This window comes from Rhinopithecus bieti, unplaced genomic scaffold (assembly GCF_001698545.2).
Source record: "Rhinopithecus bieti isolate Rb0 unplaced genomic scaffold, ASM169854v2 scaffold_11291, whole genome shotgun sequence".
Classification (NCBI taxonomy): domain Eukaryota; kingdom Metazoa; phylum Chordata; class Mammalia; order Primates; family Cercopithecidae; genus Rhinopithecus; species Rhinopithecus bieti.
This window is the reverse complement of record NW_016807158.1, coordinates 2930320-2944568: the sequence shown is the minus strand read 5'-3', so window position 1 is coordinate 2944568 and position 14249 is coordinate 2930320.

Sequence of the window (14249 nt, the reverse complement as noted above, 5' to 3'; positions counted from 1 at the left end):
TTTGAACAGATTAGAACCTGCAGATAGTGTCAGTCTTACAGGGAGCAAGACAGCCTCAGGCATTTCTTTAGCTTTCTAAAGTGCGCTGCCATTCAAAGGTTTGGAAGTGGGTGGCAAAAATGGAATTAAAAATTTTGCCTCAGTAAAACTGCATGAAAGAAGTTGCATCAAACTAAAAGATGGATGGAACAGAAAGGAAAATACCCCAGAGCCAAAGCCTCTGACCTTTAAAGAGAAAATACAGATGAAATCTGTGAGTAGTTTCTCACAGATGTGACCCCAAACAATTTTACTGAGCACTTATTAATTTTAGGGAAAGCGGAATTGCTAAATAATTCACAAATGTAGACCTCAAGAGGCAGGGAATGTTCAAAATGAAGACAAATTCCAATCCCCCAAACTCAGACTAAGAGGGAAAAACATGAGAGACCTCCATAGCCACTAGGAATACATCATCCCCAATGTCACCTCAGATATCACCCAGAGATATCTTACAACTGATAAGGAAGTTGTTTCCATTAGCAGAATCAAGGTCTCACTGATTATTTTTTTCCATTACCAGAGCAGAATTCTCCCTATTCCTAAACAGCAGGATTTGATTGTAGTTATAGTTAGGATGTTTTTAATGTCCAATCTTTCCTTTCTGAGTGGGATTTTTTTATTGCTCATATTTCATGGCTCTCTATCACTGTGTATTGCATGCATTAAAATAGATAACTTGTCTTTTCAGCTTATATGCTATTAGGTCATATTCACATCTACAGATATGGGCAGACCAACTGCACATCATCCAGATATTGTAAGCTTGAAGCTGGATGCAATAACTGAATCACACTTTTGGGTGTCTCTTGGGAGTGGAGGTGAGTGCATAAACTATTAAATAAGAAATGCAGTATATTTGCATATTAGATGGTAAAGGGACTGGCAGACGTGGCAAGTTACTTCTTCAAAAGGCATTGATAATCCACATTTTCCTTGCCTTACTATAGCAGCTACAAACTTTTTCAATCTATCATGTGACTATAAGTGGTCACGAGATCCTGTTCTAGACAATGGGATGTTTGTTGAAGCAATCTTCTGACCATAAGAACGAACAAGCCGGCCGAGCATGGTGGCTCACTCCTGTAATCCCAGCACTTTGGGAGGCCGAGGCAGGTGGATCTCGAGGTCAAAATATCGAGACCATCCTGGCCAACATGGTGAAACCCCATCTCTACTAAAAACACAAAAAATAGCTGGACGTGGTGGTGCACGCCTGTAGTCCCAGCTACTCGGGAGGCTGAGGCAGCACAATTGCTTGAACCTGGGAGGCAGAGGTTGCAATGAGCCGAGATCACACCACTGCACTCTAGCCTGGGTGACAGAGTGAGACTCAGTCTCAGAAAAAAAAAAAAAAAGAATGAAAAACCCATAACATAATTTTTGATGAAACAGGAATATTGAAGGCTCTGGATCTATGATAATATAGTTGAAATATCTCACTAGTCCAGGATTTCCTTCTTCTAGAATTCTTGTTATATAAGGAACACTATAGATATGTTGGTTAACTATTTCTTAATAACAGTGCTCTCCAAAATTCAGTGGCTTACCCCACTTGCATTGGTGGATCAGTTAACGTAGGATACACTCATCTGGGGCAACTTGACAGGGTGGCTCTACACGAAGAGTCTTTCATTGCTTTTCTGAGACCAGCAGAATAGTCAAAGCAAATTATTCTCATGGTAATGGTAGAATCACAAGAAAGCAGATGGAAACCCCAAAGACTTCCTTAGGTCTAGAACTGGCATCCTTCTTTCTGTTGACTAAACCAAATCACATAGATTACCCATCATCAAAATGTGGGAAATAGGCTGTACCATATTTAGTGGAGAGAACTGCAGAGTCACACAACAAAGGGCAAAGGAATCCAGGAAGTGGTGAGTATTTGAGGCAAAATGTAATTTACTAAAGCTGATATTCTAATTTTCTGTTGTACACAAATGAAAATCTAACAGTCACCTATATAACTGTTGGAAGGGTTACATTAGCAAAGTAAAGCAACCAGTACAATGCCAGCAACATAATAGATAATATTTATTATTGTTATTATCATTGCACTTATATCTCCAACACAATCCAATTGAATCACCAAAGAAGAAAAAGCATAAAGTTATAAAATAAACAATTATCACATTATATAACTAATTTTCAACTTTTACAAATTTCATTTTATAATGACATGAATTAATGTACTTTAATTTCAACAAAACGCTAATATAAAACTACAATAAGACTGGAGAATAAAAATATTCCTGATGATTTTGAGCTCTTTTGTTATCCGCCTATTTAAACAATAGTTATAACAAACAATAGCATGTGTTTCATTCATATAAAATAAAGATTGTACTGATAATCAATCTTACTGATAATGCATTCCTATTGGAAGTTGAATGTCTTATTGACTACTTTTAAGTCTTCATTATAAACAGTCCTAAAACCATAAGATAATATAAATAAACAGCTGGAGTTTTAATATATAACAAGTATGCATTAAAATCATCAAAATTTGTAAAATCCAACTTAGCCTTTTCAGTACTTCCTAGGTGAAATTCCTAAAATTGCAAGTAGAGATTGTATACATGTAATACTAAGCTCGTATTCACTTGCATTAAGGAACAGATGATAAGAACAGCAGTCATCCAGAAAATAAAACTGTTGCACATGGACTGTCTGACTCTTACACAATCATTACCCTATTGAGTGAATCCAGACTTCCTAAAAGCATGATAAGCATAGTCCACAGCACAAAGAGTCAGCCAGGTCCTATCTCATCAGAGCAAATCTGGTCAGGTGACTGTTTAACAGTCCAGCTGTCCAGACTCTTCTACTAAATTAAACCTAGTTGGATTAATCTAGAGATGGAGGCTGCGCCTCTGCCAAAGTCACTGACACCAGGCCTCTGCGTGCTCTGGGACCTTAGACTGAATTCAGCATTGTCATTATCACACATTCTCAAGACTGTAGGACAATAACCACATAAGACCTGAGCAGCAGGGGCCATTAACCTGGCAACAGGGACCATTGACCTGGGTCCCATGTTGTAAAGGGGGTTCTCTCTCTCTGTTTCTCTCCCTCTTTCCTCTTCCTCTCCCTCTCTTTCTTTGTCTCTCAGTCTCTCTCCTTTCCTTTTTTCCTAACACACACGCACACACACACTTAAAAAAAACACACATGGACTGGTCTGACACTTAGGATCCAATATGCAGCACACAACCAGCACACAATGACTGAGTCATTATGGCCATAACTAGATCCAATGGCAGGGCATGACCAGTAACTATTTATCTACTCTTGTGATTAATGCTAATACAGAGGAAAAGGAAATATTTCTCCACATTTCCTGCTCTATGTCCTAGGAACAAAAAGTAATCGTGTCCAAATACCATGGAAGTTTGTGGTTTGGATTGTTGTTGACATTGGAGAGGAAAACTGTATCAGAGTTCCAGAAGGATTTCACTGGTGGGATGCTTAGGTAAGAGAAAAGACAAGTGAATCAACATGTAATCCCTTCCTCTCAAATAGCATGAATAAAATCGATTTTGGTATAATTGGATATCATTTCACAGTAACTCCAAACACCTATTCTATTTTTCTCTTTGTGTCCAAAGCTTAGTTCTGGAAGGATTCAAGAATTATATTTGCAAAATCATCAATAGCAAAAGGAGAAATACTGTGTAATATTAAACAATTTATATATTCTCAAATGTGTATATTTGTATATTTAGATCAACTTGAATGAAACGTAATAATTGTTAACATTACTAAGCGTGTCTAAATATTACTGTAAGAGAGGACAAACATCATTTTATAAGTGATAAAAGTCAGCTTTTTGGTAGTAATGTGATAATTATAATTTATCATATGTGTGGTTATTTTACAATATTTGAGAATGATAGGTAAAATTCCTGTTAATTTCTGGATATAGGTATTGCTGTAAGGAACTTATTAGTAATTCCAACTTAGTGATAACTTCAGCAGAACAAACTATCTTTAACTGAATATGCATAAAACACCACCAAAGAACCATAATGACTCAATAAAATTGTTTAATTAGGCATTACTATCATAAGAACACATTTGTGTAAAAGACATCATAATAATTACAACATAATTTTGTTTAAAATAAAAGAAAAACAGGTTTATGGCTAAATACTAAGTAATTTATAAATTACAAGTGCTTATCACTCAAACATCAATTAAACAATACTTAAATTCAATATTTTTCATATTTCACCTCAATCATATGGAGAGATACACATACATATATACATACACAAACACACACACATTCTATTTTTAATTATTTCTATTTAAAAGTTTCGTTCGTTTGCCCTGTTTACCTCCCCTTGCCTGTGGGCAGGGCTGATCTCTTGCGAGGTAGTCCTAGCATCTCTAACTCTAAAAAAAAAATTTAAAGGTAAAATAAATAACAAAATAAAATAAAAGGTCTTTTGGCCAACATAGGAGATTGAACACATTTTAGAATTTATAATCTGATATATAGCTTTGAAATACATAAGCATTTAATACGTTGACCATCATTTGTGTTCTTTCTTTAGATCTCAAAGAAATTAGAAATATATTTGCCACTGGAGGTTTCAATTTGAAAAAGTGGGTAGCAAGTCTTCTGAGGAAAATGAAATAAACCAACTGAGGTTACACAATCCATGAGCATTACATACTTAAGTCTGTAACTGGCAGTCATAATTTTGGTTTATAAAAGAAGTAGCAATACGTGTTTTGTGATGACCCTGAGATTCCCAGAGGAATAAGAAAAAATATTACCTGTCCTAAAGGACAGTAGTAATAGAGCCCCTGTTATGGAATACTGAAAGTCACATACTCACATATGCACACATGCATGCATGCATTCATGAGTGCATGTGTGTATATGTACACAGTACACACACCCAAACAGACACAATTGAGAAAAGCTTCCTCCTGGGAAAATATAACTGTCCTAGTAGTCAGAGAATACTTGCATAGAACAGCTAAACTTTTAAGGCCCAGGACAACTTACAAAAGGTATAGGAGGAAAAGGTGGCCATTAAGGCCTCTGATAATTTGAGGCCTTCCCTTAAATTGAGCCTTTTTTTCCCCATGATGCATTTAAGATATTCATGCAAAGGCAGACCTTCCTCTTCCCCTCCTAGACATATCTGGAAATAGTGAACGTTTAGAATTTGATATTGCAATATGCTTTCATGAATAAATATTCAAAGCAGTATAGTATTTGCTTTGGACACTTTGGTTTAAATCTAGGCCTCAATATTTACTGTGCTACTTAGTGTATTGGTTATCTGTTGCTGCATAACAAATTGCTCCAAAATATATTGGCTTAAAATAACAGTGATATTTTGTTATCTCTTCCAGTTTCTGTAAGTCAGGAATTTGGGAAGGGTCGGTTGGATAGTAAATGCTTGAAGTTTCTCCTATGATTGCAATCAGATGTTTCTTGGAGCTGCAGTCATCTGAAAGCTTGACTGGAGCTTGCATTTACAAGAATGTGCACTCAATAGGCTGACAATTTAATGTTAATTAATGATCAGGGTTTCCACTGCTCTGCCCATTGAACTCTTCATGGGGCTGCTTGATTGTGTAAATAGCATGATAGCTGAATTCCCAGAACCAGAGATCAGAGTCCAAGATGCAAACTGCAATGCTTTATGGTCTAATCACCTTTGCCGTATTCTATTGGTCACACAAGGTCAATAGGCCTTGGAGCAGTGTGGGAGGGCACTTTAAAAGGGTAGGAATATGAGGGGGCAAAGATTATTGGGAGCCATAATGAAGACTGGCTGCTACACTTGGAAAATATAGCCAACCACACTAATCTTCATATTCTGTTAAAATTAACCTATCAATTCCTATCTCATGATGAAGTCATATTAGAGAAGATAAGTTTTTTTAATGGCCTGGCACATAGTAATGGTTCAACACATTTTATCTCTTTCCTACTTCATTTTCCTCTATACTGTTGTGCATTTCAGCAATCTGCATACCTCTTTTACTTGCCACATTAAAATTTAATAAATGAAAGGTACATATGAATCCAGATTAGATTTGAGGTTCTAAATTCTGAAAGAAGCAATTTAGGGAAATCATATAAAATTTCACAGCTGGCATATTTTCATCTGATAAATCAGAGTAAATAAAATAATGCCTATAGACTTGCTTTCTCAATTAAGAAGTTGTATTCTAGCAATAAAAAATAAATTAATAAGCTCCTTGTGTCTTCTCTTTTGCTAGTACTCTCCCTATGGCCATCTGTTGTTTTTTTTTTTTATTGTCACTTTGTAATTATACATATGTATATTTATAGGCTACAAATTGATATTTTCATACATATACATGTAATATAATGATCAAATCAGGGTATAGAGCATATGCATCACCTCACACATGTATCATTTTTTTTTGTGGTGAGAACATTCAAAAGCCTCTTCTAGATATTTTGTAATATACAATATGTTAACCATTATTACCCTACTCTGGAATAGAATCAAGAACAAAACACTGATATTCCCATTTAACACTCTTTTCAACATCATACTGAAAGTCTAGGCTAATGCAATCAGATTTTAAAAAGGAGGTAAAAGGTATATATATTGGGATGGAAGAAATAAAACTATCTTTGTTCACAGGTTACATGATTATTTATATAGAAAACCCCCCAAAATTGACCAAAAAAATTCTGAAATTAACAGCCTATAGCAAGTTTGCAGAATCAAGGTTGATATACAAAAGTTAATTGCTTTTCTATAAACCAACAATGAACATTTGAAATTTGAAATTAAAATGCCATTTACACTAGCAACACAAAAGTAAGAAAAAAAGAAAGTATGTGTGTATAAATGTAACAAAATATGTACAAGATTTGCATGAGAAAAACTACAAAACTCTGATGAACTAAATCAATCAATGTTTAAACAATGGATATAGGAAGACACAATATTGTTAAGATATCAATTCTTCCAAATTAATCCATACATCAAAGTAATCACAATCAAAATTCTAGCAATTTATTTTGCAGATATATACAAAATGATTCTAAAGTTTACATAGATGGGCAAGAAGAGAGCAAAATTTACATAGAATAGTTAACGGAATATTGAAAAAGAAGACCATGGTCATAAGACTTACTACAAAGCTACAGTAATCATGACAGTGTGGTATTCATGAAAGAATAGGCAGAAATCAATGAAACAAAATGTAAAACCTCAAAGTATACTGTTTCTCCCCCTGATACACATACAGGTCAAGTAATCTTTGGACAAATTAACAATGCCATTTCAATGGAGAAAGGATAATATTTTCAACAATTGATACTGGATCATTGGACATTAAAATGCAAAACAAATAAACAAACAAAAAAACAAAACAAAAAACTAAACATAGACCTAAACCTTTGACAAAACAAGGTAAAATGAATCATAGATATAAATGTAAATTGAAAAACTATAAAACTTCTAGAAAACAATATAACAGAAAATATTTGTGACTCTGGATTTGTCTGTGTATATATAGATATAAAGCGAAAAGAATGATTCATGAAATTAAAAAAATTATGTCAGACTTTATTAAAATTAAAAACTTTTTGTCTGCTGAAGAGAATAAAATGCAAGACAAAGGCCAGGATAAAGTATTTGCAAAACACATTACTGATAAAATATTTGCGTTCAAAATACACAAAGAACTAAAAACTCAACACTGTAATAGTAAAACAACTGCATCAAAAAATGGCCAAAGATCTAAGACGACCCTTCATCAAAGATGATAACTAGATGGAAAATAAGTATATAAAAAGACACAACACCATGTATCGCTAGGGAAATTTAATTTAAAATAATAATCAGGTATCACTATACATCTATTCAAATGGTTAAAATCCAAAACACGGACAAGTACCAAATGCTGGGAAGGATGTGGTGCAATTTTCATTTATTGCTGGTGGAAATGGTAAATGGTAACAGCTACTGTGGAAGACAGGTTGGCAGTTGCTTACAAAACTGAAGATAGTTTTACCAAATGATCTAGCAATCGCATTCTTGGATATTTGCCAAATTTAGTTGAAAACCTGTCCACTTAAGAACCTGCACATAAATGTTTATTGTAGCTTTATTCATAATCACCAAAAACCTAGAAGCAACTAAGATTTCCGTTAGTGGGAGAAAAGATAAACTGTTGTACATTTATATAATAGGATATCATTAGGCTTTAAAAAGAAGTGAGCTATCAAGTCATGAAAAAATATGGAAAAAACTTGAATTTCTTGTATATTGTTAAGTGAAAGAAATTAGTGTGATTTCAAATATGTAACATTTTGGGAAAAGCAAAACTACAGAGACATATAAGATTAGCGGTTTCCAAAGTTTCAGGAGGGTACAAAGCCTGAGTTGAAGTGCAGGGGATATTCTGTTTGATACTTTATGGTGGAAATATGGCATTAAGTATTTGTCAGAACCCATAGAACAGCACAACACAAAGAGTGAAACAAACATGGACTTTAATTAACAACTACTTATCAATATTGGTTAATTTATTGTAAGAAATATACTAACCAATGCTAGATGTTAATAACAGGAAATCTGTTGAGGAAGGAGACGTGGTCACTGCACAGTCTGCTAAATTTTTCTGTAAATCTAAAGGTTTTTTTTAAAAAAAAAGTCTATTAATTTTTAAAAAATGACTACAAGGTAAGTTCAATTCTTTTATTGCAAATTTTGTTTGTTAGGATGAAGCCCTATTTCTGGAATCTTCCTCCCAACTCTGGGCACCCTACTGTCATTAGTCATTATTTGGAGTACTGATGGAGTATCACAATTAAATTTGTTTCCTAGTTTTATGCCTTGCTCACTTTATTCCACTCACTTTATTCTGACTCCATACATGTCATTTTGTCTTTCTGCCATTTCTATAGCCCTAATATAGTTTCAAAATACAATGTAGAATATATCCTTCTGATACGTTGTCAAAAATGATATGGAAAATGACCAACAATGTATTCATCAAAGATCCAATCTGTTGCTATTACAATAAATTTTATCTTGTAAAGCCAGAAAATGTTAATGAATTACATCACTTAACAAAATGTAATGGTGCATCGGAATTTTCAGAAATCCAGTACACATTTAAAAAATCTGAAACTGAATAATTCCAAAATCATTTCAAGACTTTGTATTACTGTTCCTTTGTGTGCTCTAAACATGTGCTCTTCTTCATGTAAAAGGAGTCTATCACTGACTTAACACTTAGTAAAACAGCTTTCTTACTTCTTCCTTGATACACTACTTTTCTTATTATAGTACTTTTTAAACTGAAGCCTATCTTTTTTTCCTAGTATCTGAGATTCAAGAAGTCCATATATCTCTAAAAATGTTTACCAATCATATTTGTTTACAATATTTTGGGAGAAATGAATTTGATCATATTCTTAAATGTTTTGTGACCCACAAAATCACTATCTTAGAACATGGCAGAAACCCTTATAGAAGGCATAATTTTATCTCAGTTGCTACAATAGATCCAAATTTTTCTATCTGAAGATGAAGGCATTATTTCAGTGTATATTTGCTTTACTCCATGTGTGTCAGTTTCAGATGTTATTTGCAATTTGTAAAAATAATGCATTGACAAAAGACAAACCAGTGTTTGGAAAAAATAGAACTACCTTCGATTCGTAGTCAATGGTGCCTGAGAAACTTCCAGCTGTTTTGCTTTTCTGAAGTAACACTTTTTTAATACAAAATGTTCTAATTTTTATTTCATGTTTTTCAAAATAGTATTTTGCCTCCCATTTTGTTTGTTTTGAAGATGGCTGAGTCTCAAATTAGGGATGCTTTGTCTTGGTGGAATTCACATCCTAGCAAATCGTGGATTTCCCTTTTCCAGTTACCAACCAATGGGATGAAGTAGGATTTTTCCATCAAAAGCTTAATTCTTATTCATAAGCTGGGTTTTTAATCTAAATTTCCATTTGCTTTTGTAGCCCACTGACTCTAGCCCAGATGGGCTATTTTTATGATCTTTTTTATTTCATATAAAACCTAGAGATAGCACTAGGTAGTCAAATATGCACTTCCTTATAGCTCTCTCAAAGCAAAAGGCATTTCCAGGTTCAGGTCTAATCACTACAAAAGGCAAATGAAAACAGAGTAGAAGAGAAAGAATCCAAAATGACCAAGGAGCAATGTTAAAAAAATCATGTAACAAAAAGATTCGTTCAAAATGCAAGGTAGGTCAAGGATTTTAGAATAATAGTTTAATATTCTGTCAAATTATACATTACAAGCAACTTTTTTGTTTTGTTTTGTTTTGTTTTTGAGACAGAGTCTTGCTCTGTCAACCAGGTTGGAGTGCAGTGGCATGATTTTGGCTCCCTGCAGCCTCCAACTCCCAGGTTCAAGCAATTCTCCTGTCTCAGCCTCCTGAGTAGCTAGGACTACAGGCACTCGCCACCACACCTGGCTAATTTTTGTATTTTTTAAAATCTAGTATTTGAGTTTTGTTTGGTAGTGAAACTATCAAAGAACAATATCAGTTACCTGAAAAAAAACTAATAAAATATTCGTACATTTTCCAACTACATGTCTGTAAGAGTATCTTACAATACTTCAATCAATACAACATACGGTAATAGAGTGAACACAGAAGTAGATGAGAAATATCAGCTGTATTAGTAGGTATAAAATCTAGTTTTCTAGACAGACATTAAATGGATTCTCAAAAATGTAAATACTGCCTTTATTTGCTCTAATTCTTTCCATTTGGAAAAATAATTTTCTCAAATATGTTTTTATGTTAAAATATAATGGGTTTACTGCTATTTTAAAATGGATTAATAAAATATTTCTCAATTTTAATTTCTAATTTTCTGTACTTTAATAAATATAACTTTTTGGAGTACTTAATCATTTTTAACAATGTAAACAGTCCTGAGGCCTTCAAGTAGCTTAAGAAGCACTGGCCTACACTACGTGTCCCAGAATTTGGTTGTGAAACAACGAGCTATTTAAGACAATATTCAACTCTCCATCAATTTACCTTAAAGAAAACTTGCCAGGAGATACGGCCCAGGCCAAAGACAATATTACATTTCCTACTTAAGTGAGTAGGAAATACACCTATTTACATAACAGCAAAGACACCCATGCCTGCCATTTAAAATACTATTTAGTCATTCTAAAACATGAAAAGACTACCAAATGTCACAACCCTTTGAGAAAAACTAGTAGCATGAAGAAAAGTGACAACTGGATATAAAATCAGAGAAAATAAAACACACGTAATTCAAAAAGCAGAAAAAAATATATATGTATAGACATATATATTAAAACTTTTTAAAAATATTAAAAAATATATGGTTTCTATAAACAACAATGGGATGATAAATGAAAAGGAAAAGGAAAAGGAAAGGACAAGGAAAAAATGTTACAAAAACATATTATATATATCATATGTATCCCATATATGGATTCTATATGATCACCAACATTTTAAAAAGGAATAAGATTCAATAATTTCCACAGAGTATGTATTAGTCCATTCTCATACTGCTAATAAAGACATACCCGAGACTGGGTAATTTATAAAGGAAAGAGTTTTAATTGACTCACAAGTTCAGCACGGCTGGGGAAGCCTCAAGAAACTTACAATCATTTTGGAAAGGGAAGCAAACACATCCTTCTTGACATGGTGGCAGCAAGGAGAAGCGCCAAGCAAAACGGAGAAAAGCCCCCGATAAAACCATCAGATCTTGTAAAACACTCACTCACTATCATGAGAACATCATGGAGGCAACTGCCCCCATGATTCAATTAGCTCCCACCTGTCCCCTCCCATGACACGTAGGGTTTATGGGAACTACAATTCAAGATAAGATTTGGATGAGAACACAGCCAAACCATATCAGAGTATGACCTCATAAAACCAAAGAAAAGCACAAATGAAAGCATAAACGATGACAGCGAAATGTTAAACCCAAGATAATTAAAGAGTTCCAAATAGAAGAGAAATATGAGAAACAAGATTATGTCAAAGAAATAATGAATTTCCCAAAATAGAAGAGAAACATTAGGCTTCTAATCAAGATGGTCTTGAGTTTACAAATGTATATATTCATCCCAAATGATACTAACAGTACATTTTCTTTGGAAAATTAAAGAGGTATAGCCATGTCGAAAGCCCAGAAGAAAAATAAATCACTGTAGGTCAGAAATTATAAATCAGGCACTAAAGCCTCCGATATGTTTAGCATTAAATTCAGTAACAGGCAGAAGATGCTGGATGTTTGGCCCTTCCAGAATAACTGGGCCCCAAGAGCTCTCCAGAGATGATTTGGAGAGGAAAGAACCAGGTTCGCAATATGAAATCTGTGACTGAAATGGACTTTCTCCATCCATAAAAGACTCTGAGCATAACTATAATTATTCTCTGTAGCTGTGACTTATGAACTCAATTTGGCAGAAGGCATGGAGACAGATGATCAATCAGGATGTATGCCAACTGAACTGCTGGATCCAGAAGTAGATAGGTAGATAGGAGATATCCCTACTGTATCCATGGGACAGGCACCAAGAATCTTATAAATTATTGACTGAGCTGGAGATTGGGCAGGTGCAAGAAAATACAATGAAAGGACATGAGAGAGGAAACAGAAACACAACAAACTAGAATTAAGCCTTCAAGATGGGTCACCAAGTGAATACTATAAAGCACCTGAAAAACAAAATAAAACAACACTAAACACTGGAGCCAATAAAATTAATAATCTCACCAATGTGAAAATAATATCTTTGAAACAATAGCTTTAAGGTAAATATTTTTAAAGTCATTAAAGAGACAAAAATGACATCTGTAAAAGAAATGAGTCATTTTCAGAAAACTGAGGAAGAAATCAGTCAAAGCCAGATGTATAAGGAAAATAACCAATTAGAAACATAAAATATAAACATTTTTGTAAGCAAATTTAAATCATCAAATAGAAAGTACCCTCTAGCCTTGTCCAACAGAACTTTCTGCAATGATGGAACGATTCTGCATCTGCACTGATATGGTAGTCATCAGTCACTTCTAGTTCTGTGTAATTGAAATGTATCCATTGGGACTGAGCAACTGAAGTTTTAACTCACTTAATTATAATGAATTTAAATATGTTTAAATAAGAACACATACTTGGTATCTACTTTACTAGACAGCAGAGTGAGATAAAACATAGTCAAAAAAGGAAATTGTCGTATGAGAAAGCACATAAGAATTTGTCCAGAAAGTGATATAAAGAGATGGATACAAAAACATAAAATTATAAATATATAATATATATTTAAATATATATATGAATTTTATATAAATATAAAATGATAATAGATTGAGGCTTGAACATATGTCTAAATAAATTCCCAGAAACAGGATATAGGGAGAATTCAGGAGAACAAATATGTGAAGAAATAATGGCTGAAAATTGCACAAAAAGTAAAAGAGGGTATTTCAGGTTGAAAACATGCCCTGTAATTAAGAAAATAAAGACACATCTAAATTTACCCCAGTGAAACTGCAGAATAACAAAGGTGAAAGGAAAAAATACCCCTAAAATTACAAAAGAAAAGTACTCACAATTCAATGACAGCTAGAGTAACAGAAAACTTTTCATCAGAAACAACATCGACCAGAACAAAGCAGTTATGTCCAGAATGAAGAAAAATAACCAGTCTTCAGTCAAACTCTTGTTTAAGTGTGAGGGTGAAATAATGATTTTTCTTCAGAAAAAAATACAAATAGGAGTATTTATGTCCCATATGCCCTTCATAAAAGAAGTCTTGAAAGATCCATTTCAACATGAAGAAATGGTTACTCCAAAGAAGAACACAAGAAACAGAAGGATCTGAGAAATATGTAAGAAACATTGGTAAATTTAACTGTTGCATCTGTTATGTTGTAAGTAACAGACTTCTGAGTCAAACTATTTCAGAAATAATAAAAGAATTCTCTGTGTCAAATAACTGGAAAGTTCTGAGAAATAGAAACTTCTGAGCAGGTTGATCCAGTGGCTTTACAACAGATCCAAGCAAATATCTATTTCCCCTTTATTTCTTATTTTTACTATCCACAAAGTTGGCTTCATTCTAAATATGGGTTCTTGGTAAGGGTGACATCTTTTATAGTTATAGGATGGATGCCAGAAGTGTTACATGGATTCACTGTCACACATTGCA